General features: G+C 36.4%; 1 protein-coding gene across 3 annotated transcripts in view; it reads left to right on the top strand.

Moving 5' to 3' along the window:
• LOC148946777 (uncharacterized) overlaps positions 1–20665 on the top strand; it is a 196655-nt gene that overhangs the window by 55190 nt on the left and 120800 nt on the right. The gene's annotated exons all lie outside the window — the stretch shown is intronic.

Genomic DNA, 20665 nt, shown 5'->3' with positions numbered 1-20665 from the left:
AATGGCGCGGAAAACCCAGATATTTTGACCTCAAAATGTTTTTTTTTGTAAGATTGGACCTCCTTTTCTTAGGGAGAAATATTTTAACTTTCCCTATTGAATTATTCGCAGTTTAACGTTTAGATATATTTAAATTCGTATATTTATTGATATTTTGAATCCTTTCAACATATCGTCCTGAATGTCTTACTAAGAGATGGAAAATGGTTTAGCTAAAATCTATATTTAGTTGAAAGTTTGGGGCCTTCCTCCTCCCCCAGAGTCTAAAACTTTACGGTATGCCGCATGTTTTTGTTTGTTTTTAGAGTTCTTAAAAGCCCCTCCTCCTGTCCTGAAATAAATTTATGCCCAAGTGCTAAGGAGATGTACATGTAAGAATTCAAGGAGATAGGGCGGGAGAGTGTCTGACCACTCACCTTGGTAGGATTTGGCCAAGGAACCCAGTATCAAACAGTTCGTGGTAACGAACTGTAAGTAAGGAGCGACCCGGCTCAATGGTAACCGAATTTTTGATACCAATAGAGGCATCAAAAGAATAAAATTTTTATGCTAATTCCAAATATATAATTGTCATCAGTTTTAGTCATATCTATCAAAAGTTACGCACCTCAAAAAAATTGCCTTATTTTCGAAAAAGGGGGAAAAGAACCCTAAAAGTCACAGAACTTTAATGGGTAAAATTCTACTTTAGCTACTTTTGGCTTTCTTGGAAAGGGGCTAGGTTATGAAAATGGAACTTTCAGGAATGGGTCTGCAGGCTAAAGTATGTCCCGGGAAGATATTTTGAAGTACCTACCTCCACCCTTTCTCCCTCTAGAGAGTCCTGAAATTTGCCTACATGACAGGTCTATACTTAGGCCTAGGCCTATTGAAATTTTGAGAAAAGAATATTTTAGCCCACCTCACTTTTCAATTGTCAGTTTCTTTTTCTCTGGCTTTAGTTCTAAATTGCAATTCCTGTTATTTGAGTAGAATTTTAGGTAAATTTTTACCAAATCATATTATTGAGTTACAAATCAAGTGAATATACCTCTCGATGCCTTTTTTAATGCACTTTACAAATATAATAATCATTTTTGTCAGGAATGAATTTTGCCCCCACCCCTGTTTATACAATTTAGGGTATATATTTGCACATTAGGGGGGTGGGGGTAAGTTTTATTTCTGATTTAAATCAGAGGTAAGTTTAAACTTTCCCCCTCCCCCCTAATGTGCTAATATATACCCTGAGTTGGTATAAATAGGCCTAGGGGTGGGGGTTAAAATTCATTTCCAACAAAAATGATTATTATATTTGTAAAGAGCATGAAAAAAGGCATCAAGTGGTATATTCACTTTTTTTGTAACTCAATAATATGATTTGGTAAAAATTTACTGAATTTTAAGCCATATCAATGTTTTTTCTCAAAATTTAGGAAATACATTTGCATATCTTTAAAAACTTATAAATTGGGATTGAGCAAAGCTGTGAAGCTGAAAACAATTTTGTTGTACTTCATTTAAGCAGAAGATCTATTTTGCAAGGTTTCACTTTATAACACACAGATGTTTAAAGATCATCAAATTTCAGGACCACCTAGAGAGAGAAGGAGTGGAGGTAAGTACTTCAAAATACCTTCCCGGGACATACTTTAGCCTGTAGATCCATCCCTGAAAGTTTCATTTTCCCAATCTAACTCCTTTCCAAGATAGCAAAAAGTTGCTAAAGTAGAATTTTACCCTCTAATGAAAATCACACCATCAGATTCAGCGTATCAGAGAACCCTACTATAGAAGTTTCAAGCTCCTATCTGCAAAAATGTAGAATTTTCTATTTTTTTTGCCATAAGAAAGGTCACGGATGCGTGTTTATTTTTTTTTTTTTTTTTTTTTTTTTTTTTTTTTTTTTTTTTTTTTCCCAGGGGTGATCGTATCGACCCAGTAGTTCTAGAACATCGTGAAAGGGTTCATTTGAGAGTAAATTAAAAGTTCTATTGCCTTTTTTAAGTGACCAAAAAATTGGAGGGCAACTTGGCCCCCTCCCACGCTCATTTTTTTCCCAAAGTCATCCAATCAAAATTTTGAGATAGGCTTTTGTTTAGGTTAGTCGAAAATCTAATAAATATGTCTTTAAGGATGACTTAATCCCCCACTGTTCCTGAGGGAAGGGCTGCAAGTTGTAAACTTTGCTCATTGTTTACATATAGTATTGGTTATTGGGAAGTATACAGGTGTTTTCAGGAGGAATTTTTTTCTAGTGGGGGGTCGGAGTTGGGGTTACGGTGGAGGATCTTTCCATGGAGGATATTTCCTTGGGGGGAGGAACATTTCCATGAAGGGGGTGCCAGATTTCCCAGCAATTTAAAAAAACGATCAGAAATTAAATAAAAAACAAGTTTTTTTCAACTGAATATAAGGAGCAACATTAAAACTTAAAACGAACAGAAATTATTACGTATATGAGAGGATTCGCACCCTAGTCAATACCATACTCTTTACGCTAAAGTTTTTTAGTACTTTCAAAATAGCTATCTATTATAATTAACCGACATTTGTGATTCAGGGGTTTGTGATTCGAAATAAAATTAAAACTTTAGCTTAGAAAGGAAGGTATTAGGTTGGGAGCAAACTCTCTCATGTGCGCAATTAAAAGCTACATATATAGAAATTGGTTACGTAAGTTATTTCGCTAGTTTTGTTAGACCAAAATTTTGAAGAAGTCAATTAGCCAACAGAAGGAAAATTAATATGTGAATTATGTTTCAACTATTCATGTACGTTGAGCCAAATTCAAAGATACATTAATTCAAAACGTTCAGAAATTAACTAAAAAAACAAGTTTTTTTAACTGAAAGTAAAGGAGCGACATTAAAACTTAAAACGAACATAAATTATTCCGTATATGAAAGGGGATGTTCTCTCCTTAACGTCTCGCTCTTTAAGCTATATTTTGACTCTGTCTCATAACTTTATTTTTTAAAACAATAAAAAACTTTAGCGTAAAGAGTGAGGCGTTGAGGAGCCCTTTCATGTACAGAATAATTTCTGTTCGTTTTAAGTCTTAATGTCGCTTCTTACTTTCAGTTAAAAAAACTTGTTTTTTTTAGTTAATTTGTGATAAAGTGGAAAAATACAAAAACTTGCATCGTGGATAATTTTTTTTTTTACCCCGGACTTGCTTTGAAAGAATATTAATCAGAAACGGTTCTAATGTGTTATCTCAAATTTCTGGTACTTTAGCGATTGGTTTCATTTAAATATAGTAGCCTAGAGTTGAATACTGGACCCTCAATGGCGCTTGTTTAGCCTGTGATCTTCATTTTTTTTGTCAACCCTAAAATTAAGTAACAAATAACTACGAGTCATGTCAAGGGGCTACATACGAGCGTCGTCAACGCTTTGAGATAAGTTCTACCGATTTTGTGACCGAATTGTAGGCAACCACAAAACATTCTGTGCGGCACAATTATAACACTCGACTTCATTTTCCATTTCACAGATGAAAATACTAGAATAAACTAAAAAGCAAGCTATTTCTCCATTCATATTTCTTCTCTTAGAAAACAATTTTGAGCGCTGTTTCTCGTACAATGATTAGTTTGAATTCCGCGGAGGATTTTTTTTTTTTTTTTTTTTTTTTTTTTTTTTTTTTTACCGCGTTTCCATTCAAGAAAATCTCTTTCTTTTGCTGAAATCTGTAAAAGGGGACCGAAAATTTCGATAACTAAAACTTGACCAGGCAGATACAGCTCAAATGTACCGAAATATGCTATAAATATTCGGTTGTACCATAATGTGTCTAAATGTACTGCATTGTACAGGACCTCAAAATCGTACCAAAAACGGTACGATTGCACCGCAGTAACAACGGTGCTGCATACTTGGTCGAGTTATAAACACTAGGCACACGGAAGTGAAACAACGTGCAGACTGTGATGGTTAGGTCTCACATATTCATGCACTCCTATTATTGACAATGTGTAACTTCTTCAGCCAGGCAAAGTATGGTCGGTTGTATTTTGGGATCAAATTAATATTTCATTTGCAATTGAAAGGGAAAGTTATTTCTTCTAAGCAAAAACGCTTTTGAATTTTGATTTTTTTTTTTCATTTTTCAGTTTGTTTCGCTAGGTACTTGGACCCCAATAAGCGATGGTCGTTAAACTTTTATATATTGCGTTCCCAGTCGGGGAATCACATGTTTTGACGCCTGACAAATTGATTCTTTTTGAGGAGCAATACCTGGAACATTTGTTAAGTGACAATGAATGAATGCCAAGATTATTTAGGCTTTTATTGTTGGCGCCTAGATTTGGATTTGTGCATATGTCTAATTCTGGGTTTTTGGATGCTGCTAGAGTCGTCATCGGGAAGTTAACTCGAGCAAATTTAAAACGGGTTCTCTGAATCTCCTCAGAATTCACCAAAATACCAATTTTAATAACTCGTCTCAGAGAAGCGTTACGACGAGTTCCTGTTTGGCTACAGTCTTGGATGACTCACTTCTCTGTCTATGGAAGAAGTTGGGTCCTTTGGGAAGGGATCCTCACTCTGGGTACATAAGTGTGGTACTTCAAGATTAGCATACTGTTGATTTATAATTAACATGAAACTTGTGAATAGGCTAGTTACATAGTATTCGTCATACCTCTAAACTGGGGGACAGGGGCTAAGACTGTTATGAAGGAGCCCTCTGGAAACATGAAAAATCTTCTACTAAAATGTGCCCTTTTCGGGTTTTAACCCACTTCCCAAGGAAAATCTTACGATCCCCTCTCTAAGGGCTGGAGGAGTTTCATTTTCTCATTCGATAATTTCCTTCGAACTTCTCTAGTCTCTTCCCGCCTTCCGGTGAAAGAAACCTGCGCCTGTCTGTTTTGAGCCTAAATGAATAAGACTGGAGTAAGTTTTAAGAGGATTATTCCTATAAATACCATTGACCAGCTGTTCAGAATAAAAAAGCATTAGGCCTATCTGTTGCAAACTGGTGTTTTATCTTTTTGTAGCCGTGTTTAAGGAGAAACGTTGGTGGGTACTTGCGTCTTATACCGACCACACTCAAGAAGTAAAGTTAGGTTAATCATAATGAAGTACTTGTATGATATATTGACTACACTCAAGAAGTGAAGTTAGGTTAATCATAGTGGAATATACCAAAATCTGATGAAAATATTATACTTTTGTAACAAAATTATGGAAACTACAAGAATTATGGAAATCAGGCCCCCCAGAACGCTATATTTCAAATACCTAACGAACTATATATTAAATATTTATTAAAATATACCTGCATAATAGTTTACCTCATTCAGGCTAAGCTGATTATCTCCGAGTGCACACAGAAAAACCGGTTTTAAACAGATCAAGAACAGCAGTGTGGTCGGTATAACCCGTTAGTGTTATAATTCATTTTCGCCAAAGATGATTCCAACCGTAGTATATATTCCTATTTATCATGTATAATATTTTTGTATGTAAAACGTAGAGTACTTATAGATTCTGCACGAAAAATCCAGTACAATTTATTGAAATTCCGCTTGACCCCTTTTTTAAACCGTCATATTAATTCTGTGGATTGAAGCCATTGTCTCAAATATCAATCAATCTTAAGAATAGTTATGATTGTGTTGTTGCAGCGTCTCTGTTTGCATACGTACCCAGGGGTGGAGCTTTCCAGCTGAAAAAATTTAATTAGCTATGGGGTATTTATTCTGATTAGCTCTTTGCTCTTTTTTTCACGATCGGAATCAAAACTTGTCAGCAATAAAGCGTGTCTCAACATTTCTTCGTTTTGTAATTGCATTCACATAAAAAAAATTCGGCTACTCACTTTCCAGAAATGCCATGCCTCGCTCAGAAATGATATAGGCCTACAATTAATAGCAAATAATTCCTATCTGAGCTGGGTAGGCTAAATAGTTAGACAAAATAGGGAAGAGCTAAACTTCCAAAAATATCTGTCACAAATGGAAAACCTGCCTAAAAATAAGGCAAAACAGGGGTTCTCTTAAGTTTAGACTTGAGGCAAATAAAATAATGTCTGGTTGTGATAGATGGTTACACTAAAATTCCAATTGCCAAAGACAAAACTTACTGAGAGATACCGCTAAGAGGCTTAGGAAGGCAGTATAGTATGTGGGTTCTTTTTTCATGTCAAATGACGCTTGAAAAGGTAGTACTGCTTACAATGACTGCCCTCACACTTAAATGTGATTCAACATTTTAAAAAATGAAGGCTATTGCTCAATGAAATTAGCTTCTTTTAACGCGATGAAGATGAAAATTTGGTCGAATTATTATCCCGGAAGCAATACAAATTTACTAGTTGATTGCGTTTGATCTATATACATTTTTTCATATTTCTTTTTGTTTGACAAATTAATAAAATGCTGCGGTCATAGACTCGTTTACATAGAAACTCATATTTTGTAATAGTGTTGTAATTGGCGTGCGAATTCCATTGATAAAAGCTGGTGAACACTATCGCTTTGAAGGCAAGATATGTATTGCATCAAGTTCGAAAATATTAAAAGTAAATGACCTTGTTCCTCAGCATAAAATTAATGTCTCACTTAATTATGATTAAAAACTAATTACGAAAAAGAACGTACCTGAAATATTTGTGAAATCTCAAGGGCTGATCTGCATGCAATGTTGGGAATGTCCCCCTGTAGTATTGATTTGAAGGGATCTCTGGAAACAGTAAAAGGTTGTCAATTTATGTGAGGTACAAACATTCTTGAAGGAATTCATATTCGGAGGAGGGAGAATTAGCTTCCCTATAAAAGGCCAAATTTATAAAAAAAAAAATAATCACCTCTTTAGGCAACTAAAAGCCGGTTTTGTCAGCTCTCTGCCCCCCTCTGGCCCTTGCATATATAGCCAAACGACGACACATTTTGCTTCTTAGGGCTGGTAGTTTTGACCTTCGAACCTTAAACGGTATTTTTACCATCTTATCAAATTTCCAGTTTTCTTTTTTTTCTGTTAATATTTTTCAAAGTATAGCCTTTTTACTTTCTCATGTTTCGGAAGCTTCTCTACTCAAAAAGTGATAAGGTTTGGCATTGTTTCCGTTGCACTCACACAATCTACCTCTTATCCAACCAAAATCGAAAACCCATTGCCTGCAAAACGAAAGTTTCAGCAATTGCAGCTTCAAGTTAATAGCTGACAAGACTTAGTGAAAATATCTACTAACCCCATCTTTCTTAAGCTAACAGACGTTCTGGACGCTCATTCTGTTGGAAATCGTTTCTGTTATTCCAGGAAAAGCTAGGTTATTACCACTCTCCAAAAATAATTTGTCTGTACAAAAAGGACATAGCACTTGCGCTAATCGTGTCCAAGGGTTTTCTCTCCGGCCTCGCCTTTAGTAGAAATGGTCTGCATGGGTTTTCATGGAAATTTTCTGTTGGATGACCGAAAGAAAAATTTTGACAGGTTGAAGGGAATGTTCGAACACATTTTTTTTCGTCTTAGAAGTTTCACAATATCTCCGAATATTACAAATAAAAGCACTATCTTTTAATGTAGCTTGCAATTTTTATTTCTTAGCTACCGTACTTTGGTCAACGCTTTCTATTTGAATTGCGTTTTCCGACTATAGCCTACCTGCTTATTTTAATTTCTTAAGCTCTTTATTTTTGATCCCACATATTTAGGGATATTCAAAAGCAGGTTAATTTAATACGTAACAATTCTTGGCATGGCTTTTTAAGTTGAAAGGTTCTCGCCACAGTTCGGTCACATGGTCTCGTGTTTACCAATTGAAAAATTAGACGTTGCAAATCAGTCGTGTGGTTTTGACGCAGTTATCATCCTTTCATGTCGCCAAGGAAAAAAAATTAACCGAACAAGAGCTACCTTTTTCATGTTTAGCCTATCTGTGAGAGCCAATTAGTGGTACCGTATTGCAATTTGTTTTTTGACGTCAACATGGTAGAGATTTCTGCACGAAGATTCTTGCACAATCTTAAATTGTTTTTTTTTTGCATGTATTTATATGCACTCGCAAAACCTGCATGGACAAAGGGCTTATTGTTTAAGAAAAAGGCTTGCTTCAGAACCTCACTGTAACAAGTTATGGGAATAAAGATACAAAAGTTCCGAACATAGTATGCTTGGAAATTTAAGATTCGCATACTTTGAGAAAAAACCTCTGAACGAAATAAACCCATCCGCGGTAATCGGCGAATGTTGCTCCGAAAGCTACAATGAAAGGTGTTTAGTTTATTCCGAATATTATGCGATTTTGGACCTAATATTTTAACTGTATTGTAATTTCTACCCCTTATAAGCCCCCCCCCCCCCCCCAAAAAAAAACTTTTTTAAAGATAAAACTATAAATTGGAGAAAGAAGCTATATTGCTTATTCGTGTTTCCTTTTAAGGAAGATTTCCGTATGAACCGGTTCAAGTTAAGATCCAATCAAGTCCCTTTAGGCTAAAATCGCACAGTTGCGCCCAGACTAAAGCTTAGTTCTGACAGAGCGCGAACAAGATTCGATCTGCGGTATGTCGCATTGCGGCGCTTTGCGGAATTTGTCATGTAGTTCTCACAGTCCGCGAATTTCGTTACTATTGAAAAAATGCAGCTCAAAAGTACAAGAAAAAAGATACTTATCAGTGCTGCTGCAACTCGCTTGCTCGCCCAGTCAGGAAAATCGCACGGTTGCGCCCAGACTAAATGTGTATAACAGTTACCAACCATGAGGTTAACACCAAAATCGACTATCAATTTTAGCAATTAAAAACTGTCGCTGACTATGGTCGTTGGGGTTTTGTTTTAAAGGAAGTATTTACATGATTACACGTTTGGTTAGTTTCATTTTCGGTTTGAGGTTAGTAACTCCCTAAGCTAGACTATTGAGTACTGTATTGTCTTATCATCTCTGTTGTGTCAATTGCCAAATGGTTAGCTATGTTATAGTCAGATTATTGATCCTTTTAGTTTCTCGATTAATAAGGTTAATCATGGTGAACCTTGAAGAATTAAACAAAAAAAACAAGTTTTTTAAACTGAAAGTAAGGACCAACATTAAAACTTAAAACGAACAGAAATTATTCCGTATATGAAAGGGACTGTCCCATCCTCAACGCCTCGCTCTTTACGCTAGAGCTTTTTATTGTTTTAAAAAATAAAGTTGTGAGACAGAGTCAAACTTTAGCGTAAAGAGCGAGGCGTTGAGGAGGGGACAGCCCTTTCATATACGGAATAATTTCTGTTCGTTTTAAGTTTTAATGTCGCTCCTTACTTTCAGTTTAAAAAACTTGTTTTTTTTGTTTAATTTCTGATCGTTTTTTAGTTAATGCAGCTTTTATTTGCATAAAAATTTTACTTTTCTTTTGCTAAATGGATGTCTTTACAATTTAACTTACGTAACTAACTTCTATATTCGTATATTTTTCTTCTGGCAAAAAATACAAAGTTGCAGATTTTTGCAGATATGAGCTTGAAACCTATGTAATAGGGTTTTCTGATACGCTGAATCTGACGGTGTGATTATCGTTAAAATTCTTTATCTTGTAGGGGATGTTTCCCCCCTCTTTAAAAAATCGAGTAAATTTTCTCAGGCTCATAGCCTTTGATGAGTAATACTAAACTTAATAAAATTTATATATTTAGGATCAGCATTGTAAACACATTCTTTTGATACATTTATTGACATCAAAATTTCGTTTTTAAAAGTTTCGATTACTATTGAGCCGTATCGCTTGTTTTTTTATTGTTTTTTTTCATTACGTATATGTTATTACTTATATGAAGGGGTTCTCCCTTTAGTCAATACCACGCTCTTTACGTTAAAAGTTAAAAAAAATTTTTATTCACAAACCCCAGAATCACAAAGGCCGTTTAATTAGAATAGATAGCTCTTTTGAAATCACTAAAAAAAACTGTAGCGTAAAGAGCGAGGTATTGAATTGGGGGAGAACCCCCTCACATACGTTATAATTTCTGTTCGTTTTAAGTTCTAATATTCCTTCTTACATTTCAGTTGAAAAAACTTGTTTTTTTTTTTTAAACTTCTGATCATTTCTTAAATAATGCTTGGAAATCCGGCGCCCCCTTCATAGAAATGTCCCTTACCCCAAAGAAACATCCTCCACGGAAATATTCTCCAGAGTAATCCCCTCCTCTAGCCCCCCCCCTCCAGAATAAATCCTTCCTGAAAATGGTTGTATACTTCCCAATAACCAATAAATAATGCTGGCAAGTCCGGCGCCCCCGTCATGGCATTTTCCCTTCCCCCATGAAAACTTCCTTCATGGAAAGATCCTTCCATATAGCCCCCGACCCTCTCCTTCCCCCACCTACCAGAAAAAATCCCCTCTGAAAAAGTCTGTATACATCCCAATAACCAATACTATATGTTAAAATTGAGTAAAGTTCATAACTTTCAGCCCTCCCCCTGGGGACTTTGGGGGATCAAGTCATCCTAAAAGACATTTTTATGATATTTTCGACCATGCTGAACAAAATGGCTATCTCAAAATTTTGATCGGGTGACTTTGGGAAAAAAATGAGCGTGGGAGAGGCCTAGTTGCCCTCCATTTTTTTTGGTCACTTAAAAAGGGAACTAGAACTTTTAATTTCCGTTTCAATGGGCCCTCCCACGATATTATAGGACCACTGGGTTGATACGACCACCCCTGGAAAAAAAAAAAAATAAAAAAAAAAATAAACACGCATCTGTGATCTTTCTTCTGGCAAAAAATGGGAAATTCCACATTTTTGCAGATAGGTGCTTTAAACATCTACGTTAAGGTTCTCTGATATGATCAATATGATGGTGTGATTTTTATTAACGTTCTGTAACTTTTAGGGGGTCTTACCCACTTTTTTCGAAAATCAGCCAAATTTTCTCAGGCGCTTAACTTTTGATGGGTAGCACTAAACTTGATGAAAGTTATATATTTGAAATCAACATTGAAATCTGATTCTTTTGATATATCTATTGGTATTAAAAACCCGTTTTCTAGAGTTTCGGTTACCATTGAGCCGGGTCGCTCCTTACTTACAGTTCGCTACCACGAACTGTTTGATACACGCTTCCTATTCTAAGTAAGCGAAATATAATATATATCACTCTCCGTCCTAAGAATAAGAGCAACTAGCGTTGAGCCGCATAAGCACTTTGAGTCTGTACCGAACATGGGTAGGTACACAAGGGTTGGGGGGGGGGTGGTCGAGGGGCCCCATACCACAAAATACCAGAGTTTCCTCCATAATATCGAATAGTGTTCATGTACAACACAAATTTCGTGTTTTTTGCTGTTTTCACCCTCTAACCCTAATTAATTTTGCATCCAAACCTAAATATGGATCTGTATGAATGCTTCGTTTATGTATTAGTCTATAAGAAGTTTTCATAAATTTATATGCATTGGGCTTGGAGGGGGGGGTATACTCGGAAATAATTGCAGTTTGCTCTACAGTTTCATCATTCAGCTGAAAAACATCCATGCTTTTCTACATTCTTGTCAGTTCAATAATTTTAAAACTGCTTTTATAGACACCAGTATTTGGATTTCCCTGTGTTTAATCGTGTATATCTCGGTTTTAGCTGGGAAAAATCTTGGATAATGTGCAGGATAAAATTAGCATAAAGTGTAATAGTTTCTTTTAACCCCTTCTTAAAAAATTTTGTCTGATTTCCTCGGCCTCTCTCCCCTGCGCCTAAGAGCAAGACATGTATACGCCTAATCCTTGCATTAGTCAAAAACGTCGGTTATTCAGACACACGCCTTTCGATTTTGGTTTATAATATTTCGCTAGATGCGTCAGATGTTGTAATTCATCGGTTGTATAGTAGGCAACACAGGGATTGAACGGATACTAAAACTAATCGAAGCTTTTTGACGTCATTTCTCGTAATTTATGGTAATACTACTAGTTAAGGGAAAATCAACAGGTCTTTATATGCCTGACTACCTCTTGCCCCCTATTTTCTTTCTTGACTTACCCACCAGACATATTGGCTTCAATGTGCTTTGATTATCGTCAGCCGTCTTCCATTTGTTATCCAAAATGGATCATCTGATATCAACCCAATCCAGCTTTCTTTGGCCAAATTTGTCGTACTTTAAGACCTGGAGTTAAAGGAAAAAGAAAAATTAAGGACTTGATATTCCTGACTTGATATTTTTTTTTAGTATTGGCTATTTTTTAGACAAGGCGTATAGGTCTTCAATCTTAAATGTAACTTCTGCAAAAATTAGGTTTTTTAGTTTTTGTCCTTTGCTTTTAGGCAGCCGTAATGCTTTCGTAGGTTATTTGTCTGGTGATAAGAGGTTTGCAACCCAAAAACGTTAAGAGAAAAGCCAAAAGATTAATGAAAAAAAAATGAAAACGAAACTATCCTAACTGTGAAAGTAAAGTTATTAGGGATCACATATTTGTCAGACTTGTATAGAGCAGTAAATTATCTCTTAATGCTCATGAGACGCAAATTCTAAATCTTTTCTTGGTTTCCAGGAATTAGTTCTGGAAAAGTTCAATTTCGAGATTCCCTACTTCTGACTTTTTGTTCGGAAATTTTAATGTTTTAGGCATGTAAACCGTAACCTTAAAAAATATACCCGAATAAGCATGGACCTGACCCGACACATAGATTCGAGGAAAGGTTACACAATCTTGTCATTAGAATATATATTAGAAGGGTTCGTCACGTCTCAGCCTAACTTCGTGGGAAGTGAAAACTAGTGTCTTAATTTTGTCTTTGGTAACCTGGCCTCTGCGGGTGAGGGGGCTCCTACATTCTTGTTATCAGTATATAGGTAGGTCATAAAGATAGCGATACTAAAATAATAAAGAAAAACTAAAAGATTCAGAATTGGTATGGTATCGGTGAAATTTCTGAGACTGCTTAGTTGTAGAGCCGTGATTCCCAACGGGGAGGGGGGGGGGGTGCAGGTCCCACCGGTGGGGCATGACAATATTTTGCTGGGTCATGGGTTGAGGGTGCACCATTTGGCTGACCGTCCTTTAAAGCTTTAATTAAAAAAAAACAAAAAAATCCTGTGAAACACAGACAATATTTTGTTATGCAGACATTTCTGTCTGTTTTATACAGGCAATATTTTTCATTAGCAGGAAATATGTCTAGAGGACCAAATATATTTGCAAACCGTCATACAAAAACTGGAGCATAAACAAAAGAGAGATAGAAAAACAAAAAAAAAAGAAAATCACAATAAGCGTAAGAACAAACAAATACAAAACTCAACAAGTACTTCATTAAGCTATTGAACTAAAACTGAAGTCCAGGGAAAGTTCAGCATGGTCCAAATTTGTATTGGTGCTCTACCCCTTTGCTTTGAATTCACTCATCTTAGGCCAACCAAAAATTGGTCGTTTGATAACAGTCATGAACAATAGGAAATGAAAACTAATATCCTAACAATGCCTCTATGCGATCAGGTCTCGATCTAACCCTTGGGGGGGGATTAATGTTATTGTCATCACCTTTTTCAGAATGGACTGCCTTATCTCAAACAAACTTGGTGGGCAGTAAGAACTTATGTTGTACTTGCGGCTAATCAGTGTCTGGACCCGTTTCTAGCTCTAAAGATTAGAGGAGGGATTGACCTAAATTCTTGTAATCAGTATATCCACCAAATAGGGTGTTCAGATTTTAACACATTGCTAATTTCAACGTTGTGTTTTTTCGGGGCCCGGGCTCCACCCAACCCCTGTAGGCGTAAAGTGAATGCAAAATCTCTATGTTCAGCTGCATGGCTTAGCATGGATTCTTTTTACGGAGGGAAAACTCACCTCAGGGATGTGGGCCGTTGAGTAACAGGCTTTTTTTTATCCGTCTATAGGTAAAGGATATTTTGTTGTATATTTCGGTGAGGGTGCGGTTGGAAAGCCTTACCGTGACTAAATAATTGGCTGGGTACGGGTGCATTTTGCGAGCATCGCTGTATACTGTATCAGGGAAACCAGTCACGAAACCCGTCAAACGAGCTATTCGCAAGAGACCGCTATAGATAAATGATTGCAAAGCCGTGGTTTCTCAATGAGTTACAATATTCAAACGATTGTTTTTTGGAGTTTAGGGGGGAACAGGTACCTAGGTTAGGTTTTTAATCTCTGCTATGCTTTACCCCCCCCCCCTTAATGTGCAAATATATAGCCCAAATTTGTTTCTAAACTATTATATATTCATCGTATTTTATTTCATTAGCATTAACCAAACTTGACTTCTTCATGGTACCCGCATAATGCACCAGTACCATTGGCTGTAACAAGAAAAAAAGGCACTTCCTGTTGGATCATTCGAAGCATTTGCTTATGAAATGCATATTTTTTTTACTTGGTCCCGTGCAGGTTGACGGAATTTTGAAGTCCTGTTCAGGGAATGGAAATTTTTTTAAACCAACGCGCAACACGTCAAAAATCCTGAAAAAAAACGTAATACAGTCAAAAGAGGAACAAAAGGATTTCTGAAATGAAAATGAACCCCATCTTGAAAGGGTTGCGAGTCTTTCCTACCGTTTTCCCATTATGAAAACAGTTAAGTAATATTCTGGCTGCATCCACTTCCCAGATGGCTATAGGCTTAGACTCCTCAATTTCTGCATAAAGACAAAATCTATGTTAGACAAAGGAATATGTTAATAAAGACAAAGGAATACTATGTTGATTTCTGGTATTAGCTAATAATATCTGGGTGTGAATGAAATTCAATTACAAAAACCACTCAGGTCTATGTCCAAAAATGTCATTCCATATTTCATAGAGAACCAGGCAATAAATATTTCCATGGACTAGTTGGTGCACGCAAGCAATTATGATTCACATTCCAGGATTACTGACACTAAATGGCCATGACGCACGGTTGGCATAAGACAAACAGCGGAAGTAAATTTCACTTAGTAATTGCATTATAACATTATTGGAAAAAAAAACTACGTTTTCTAAAGAGTTAAAGAGGCTGAGTCACAAGTTCGAACCTTAAAACGTACAGGGATTAGAAGGTACAGTTGGGGGGCTGCCGCCCCCCAAAACCCCCGCTTTCGCAGCCTTTAAAAAAAAAATGTTAAACTGAAAGTAAGGAGCGACATTAAAACTTAAAACGAACAGAAATTATTCCGCATATGAAAGGGGCTGTGCCCTCCTCAGTGCCTCGCTCTTTACGCTAAAGTTTGACTTTTTCACAACTCTTTTTTTTTAAACAATAAAAACTTTAGCGTAAAGAGCGAGGCGCTGAGGAGGGCACAGCCCCTTTCATATGCGGAATAATTTCTGTTCGTTTTAAGTTTTAATGTCGCTCCTTACTTTCAGTTTAATATTTTTTTTTAAGGCCCTAACAGGTCGAATTCTGCTTCGAACGAGTCCTCATTCACCCGGATCAGTTGCCAACTGTGGCCTGTATGCGTGGATAAAAAAAAAAGAGAAATGAATTTTAAGTGGCTATATTTGGTTTTTTGAAAACAGGGAAGGAGTGATCGGATTGAGCTGAAATTTCGAGGATAGGCTCCCGGGCCCTAGGAAAGCTTAACCTCTAAATTTTAGCCCAATCAGACAACGTTAAAGGGGGGCTGTGGTGGGAGGGTCGAAACTTCCGGCCCAGTTTACCCCATGAAGATAAAGTCGGAGGAGGATGAAATTTTGCACGTTTCTTAGTTTGAGCTTGGGCTACAAAATGCGATCACCTCTAGGACCTGAAATCGCTTAACATTGTGGTGGGTCGCCTCTTTATAGAGGCACAAGTGTGCCTCCTTGATCAACAGTAGGGAAATACTGTATGTACACATCAGCTCGTAGGAGGAGATTACTTCCCTAATATTGGTAATTGGCTCCCTAAACATTTTTATAGACATTTCATCACCCTCCCAATTGGACAGAATAAAGTATGCCTATGTGTGAATAAATACCAGCAACGCGAGGAAGATTCTTTTAAATTATGTCTAAGCTTTCCTTCATTCCCTCCAAGGGGCATTCGGCAAAATAAACATAAAGCTTGGAAAAATAGATATTTGGGCCAAGTCTACTTCCATTAAATTTCCTAAAAATGACCTCGTCCTTTACACCCCCCCCCCCTCTAAAGGTTTTGCCCATGAACTTCAGATCTCTGGATATTTTAGAAAAATTAGGAGGGATTTAGGTCTAGAGGCTTAAAACATAAGTCTTTGAATAGAAAAACAGAACACGGGAATAATTGACAATACCCAAATCATCCTCGGGATTTTTATGTTACCATGATAGTCCGAAATATCTTTTTTTTTCTCCTTGGATTTAGTCAACGTTGCCAGTCAACTTTTTCAATTTAATGCATGGTTTGATGATGGCAGGTTTGGTTGGATTAGGTTAGCTTAGATTTATAACCCATTCATGAAGCATTCATGAAGACGGGTTAAATTTTATTGCTTTCGCACCATTTTATTATAGTCCAATAATTATAAGCCTTATGACTGAATTAACCCATAAACCTCAATTTTGCTACCTAGCCTCAGAAATAAGCAGAGTTGATTGAATTAGAATTTATATAGTTTTAGATACAAGCTAAAAGGGCTGTACATGGCTTAAGTTTTGATTTTTTAATATTTTGGATAAGAGTTATGAATAATATCGTAACAGCTATTATGATGTTAGTTTTACCTGACAATACACATAATTCTGTTTCAACGATAGGGATTCGCTTATAGTAATAATAATATAATTTTTTTTTTTTTTTTTTTTTTTTTTTTTTTTTTTTTGTGAGTCTATTTAATATAATTAATAAATTTGGTTTATTTATTCTAATTTTTTCTATAGTTTCCAGTTTATCTATATTTTCTTTTCTTCTCCTTCATATGTGAGTAAGTGATCATTTTAAATTTTCTTTTGTTTTTTATCTCTGAGTATGTAATTCATATGTCGTCCCTCTTTGTACAGGCCAATGAGCCTTTGAGGGATTAATAACATGTAATATTATATGTGTATTTAATGAAGAATAAAACTTATCTTATCTTATCTTATGACCAAATTTTACCTTACCTAAACTAACATAATCTAACCTAACTTTAACTCTTACCATCATAGCTTGCACAAGACTGAAAAAACTGATTCGCAAAGCTAATTGAATATATATATATATATATATATATATATATATATATATATATATATATATATATATATATATATATATATATATATATATATATATATATATATATATGTATGTATATATATATATATATTAGATAGGCTGTGAAGTAATAATTTTTGTCCGTTTTAAGTTTCAACTTCGCTCTTTACTTCCCTCGGAGAACCTTTTTTTAAATTAATAATGTACTTGAAGCGGTCAAGTACATAACTGGCCACGAACATAGCTATTTCGGTCTGAGCTCCTCCCCTCCCCCCCAAACTCGTGTATTCGCAAATTTCTACATAGTTTCCTGTTTTTTTATTATTCGCCTTTTTTTGCTTTTTTTCGAATTTAATCCCTCCATTCGAAATATATCTATGTGCGTGTCTGTACATCACACCATTGATTTGCCCCCTCTCTCTCAAATCGAATATTTCAACCGTCTATAATGAACATTTCTCACGGTTTCTACTCAAAAGCACTATGTGTAGTTTCGCTTTTGAATTAATCCTGGTTAAACACTCAGCATATAGGCGTATTTTGCAAGAGCCACAAAGCTATTTAATATATTTTTGTTATTGGACAATTGTCAGACAGTTCTTCTGAATATAAATGGAAATTATATTGAGCGCTTAAAAGACACCGAAGTTAATATTTCAAGTTTCTTTGCGAATGATGAACTTTTCTTTAGGAAACAATCAATACTGACAACTCTTGCATAACCAACTTCTCAAAAAGAACTTAAGTTCAAGATCTGTTGTCTATTGTTTTCCCCAAAGACTGACGAAAATACTAGTTGTAGTTAGTCTTATCTGCTTTTACGGCACAGAGAAGAAGAACCCCATTCAAGCGCAGAGACACCCAGTTCCAGTCCTTGGGAGAATCGAAAGAATCCAAAGTGGATAATGTACCGGTTCTTAGCGTTTCCCGCGGAAAATGTCTCGAATAAAATTTCCTCTGGATAATTCTCCCTCCCCATCTTATTTCCCCCAAACACATCCGATCAAAATTTTGAGGTAGCCATTTTGTTCAAAATACTCAGAAGGTCAAATAACCACACCTCCAGTTTGACAACCCCCCTTCCAGCCCTCGGGGCAAGTGCTTAAGCTATGCAAGTTGCCCATTATTAAGATACAAGTTTGGTACTTATTTAGAATCCGGTAAACACGCGAGAAGTGAAGTTACGTTAATGCTAATGAAATAAAACAAAACATGATGGAAATATAATAGCTCAGAAACAAATTTGGGCTGTATATTTGCACATTTGGGGGTTGAGGGTAATATATTAAATACGTAACCTAACCTAGGTACCTTTTTTGCCCCTTCAACCCCAAAAAACTAAAGTTTAAATCTTTGTCACGGAGTGAGCAATACCTCACTAGGCAGCGATAATCTGTTTTTCAATAGTATCTTTGAGATTTCATATGCGGTTCTTCTCGCGTTGTTTACCGGCTTCTAAATAAGTACCTACGTTTTTTTATGAGAAGGGTGGTCGTATAAACTTTGGAGGGGGGCAGATGCCTCAAAGGGTGCATTTTTATGATATTTACATTCTATATCATTAGACCCCGGCGCCGCGCCGATGAGGGAAGACCGGCGGCGGCGGGTCCAAAAAAGCGGACCGCGCCACGCCGCCGGTAATACGTTGGTGGCGTGCCATCGGCATGCTCAATGTTGACCGCAAACAATAATGTTTTCGTCAGCCTTTCTCAAATCACAGCTTAAATTTGAAACAGATTTGAGCCTATTCATGAATTCAAAAATTCACAAGTCGCTGGCTGGAAACTGGTCTTCTTCGTTATTCATTAAGAGAAGCATCGGGGTGACGCATAGATTTTTGGGGAAATTCCCGAAAATTTGGGGGTAGTGTAAGCCCTGCTTTATTCCTAATCAGGAAAATCAAAATACTAAACCACACGAGAAGGAAAAGCTCCGACTTTGCGGTTGACGCAATAAAGAATTGCTGCAAAATTAATTTAAAGTCGATCGAACGCCGCCACCTCTAACGGCGGCGTTACGACCGTTTGGCGGCGTTCGATCGGGCGTCTCCTCGGCGGCGTTCAGTCGATCTGCCGGCGCGGCGCCGGGGTCTATATATCATTGAGTCGTCAGGTGAATACATAATTATTTCTAAGGAAGGGGCGGGGGGGAGGTAGAAATTGAAATTTAATACCTCTTGATTTCTGGTAATATTTCTGGTCTACGCCGTTATTGTGAAAGAAAAGAGTAACGTTAGACCCAAAATTAGCAGAATTTATTCTGTATATGAGAGTGGCTGTCCCCTCCTCATCACCAACCTCCTTCTCGTAGTCGTAAAAACTTGGGAAGATGATTGTTTGACCGGAAATTGAGAGTTCTAATCATTTTCTTTGAAGCCGAAAATGATTGAAGACCAACCAATCCCTTTCCTAAGAATGTTTTCGATATCTGGTCCTTTTTTTACCCCTTAGGACGTCTTATCAACACCTCAATTTTTAGCGGGGGGGATTTTCTGGAGGAAAACGCCGGTTCTCAAATTGTCCAGTATTTTTGGGTACTTCTTATTCAGATTACCAAGTATTTTTTTATCCCCCCCCCTGAAATAAATCCTCCAAGTTTCCCTTTACTGTACAGTTAAATTTAGGTCCATATTCACTAACTCTAGTACGCTAAAAAAAACAAAGGTCATTATAGAACTAGAAAGAGGAACAAACAAAACTAAGGTTTTGCCAAATTGAACATAGTCCATATCAACAACATTCCCTCATTCGAGTCAATGCAGCGACAACAAGTCGCCAGCACAAAAAAACTCTTCCAAAACAATGAAATTTTATTGTATAACATAAAGATTTCAAGAGAAGATTTATGACAGTTCTATCAGAACCGGCGCCAACTTCAAAAACTTTTGCCTGATAACACCAAGATGCATCTACATTGCAAAAGTCAAGAAAGAAACGTAAGTTAAAAAATCTTGAAGCAAGGCTCAACTAAGCCTAGAATGAATAAGCTTCGGGACTTTCCCGCTTGATCTCTAATTCAAGAAGTCTGAAGGGCATGTCACTAATTTAGATTCAGCGAGTTTACTGATGTAATTGATTAAGCCTGGGAAACATTTTCATATTTTCCAAAAGGTCCGTGCTCTTCTTCATGTTTTTCCAATTACTGTTGTTGAAATACAATATGTTGTCATGTCCTAGCGTAAGTTATCCATTGAGCTACAGTATGAACCTCTCCTTTAAGAAGCCTCGTATTTTAAAAATTCCTTCTTTTCCAGTTAAGGTTTGAATATCAAGGCTAAGTATCCTATAACTTAACCTAATGATAATTTATTTTTAACCCACTATAAACAACAAGACAAAAGTAGAGTAATGAATTACAAAGGAAGAAAAAGAGACAAAAAAAAAACAATAGACTATAACAAGAACATGGGGTAAGACCATGGAATGGCTGAAACTTCGAAATAGCAGACAAAGTTTTCCTATAATAAAACTTAAGGTCTGATGTATGTGTATATTCATGAATCAATGTCTATAAAAGGGCTATATAAAAAGCTTTTCTTTATTTAAATTCCCCTTCAAAATGGGCAGGTCACCGTCCGAAGTATAACTCTTGACTGTGATCCTTCTG

Source organism: Artemia sp. Qi Xiang Cuo, chromosome 11 (genome assembly GCF_049724085.1).
Source record: "Artemia sp. Qi Xiang Cuo chromosome 11, ASM4972408v1, whole genome shotgun sequence".
NCBI lineage: Eukaryota > Metazoa > Arthropoda > Branchiopoda > Anostraca > Artemiidae > Artemia > Artemia sp. Qi Xiang Cuo.
This window is presented reverse-complemented; position numbering and strand designations above follow the sequence as displayed.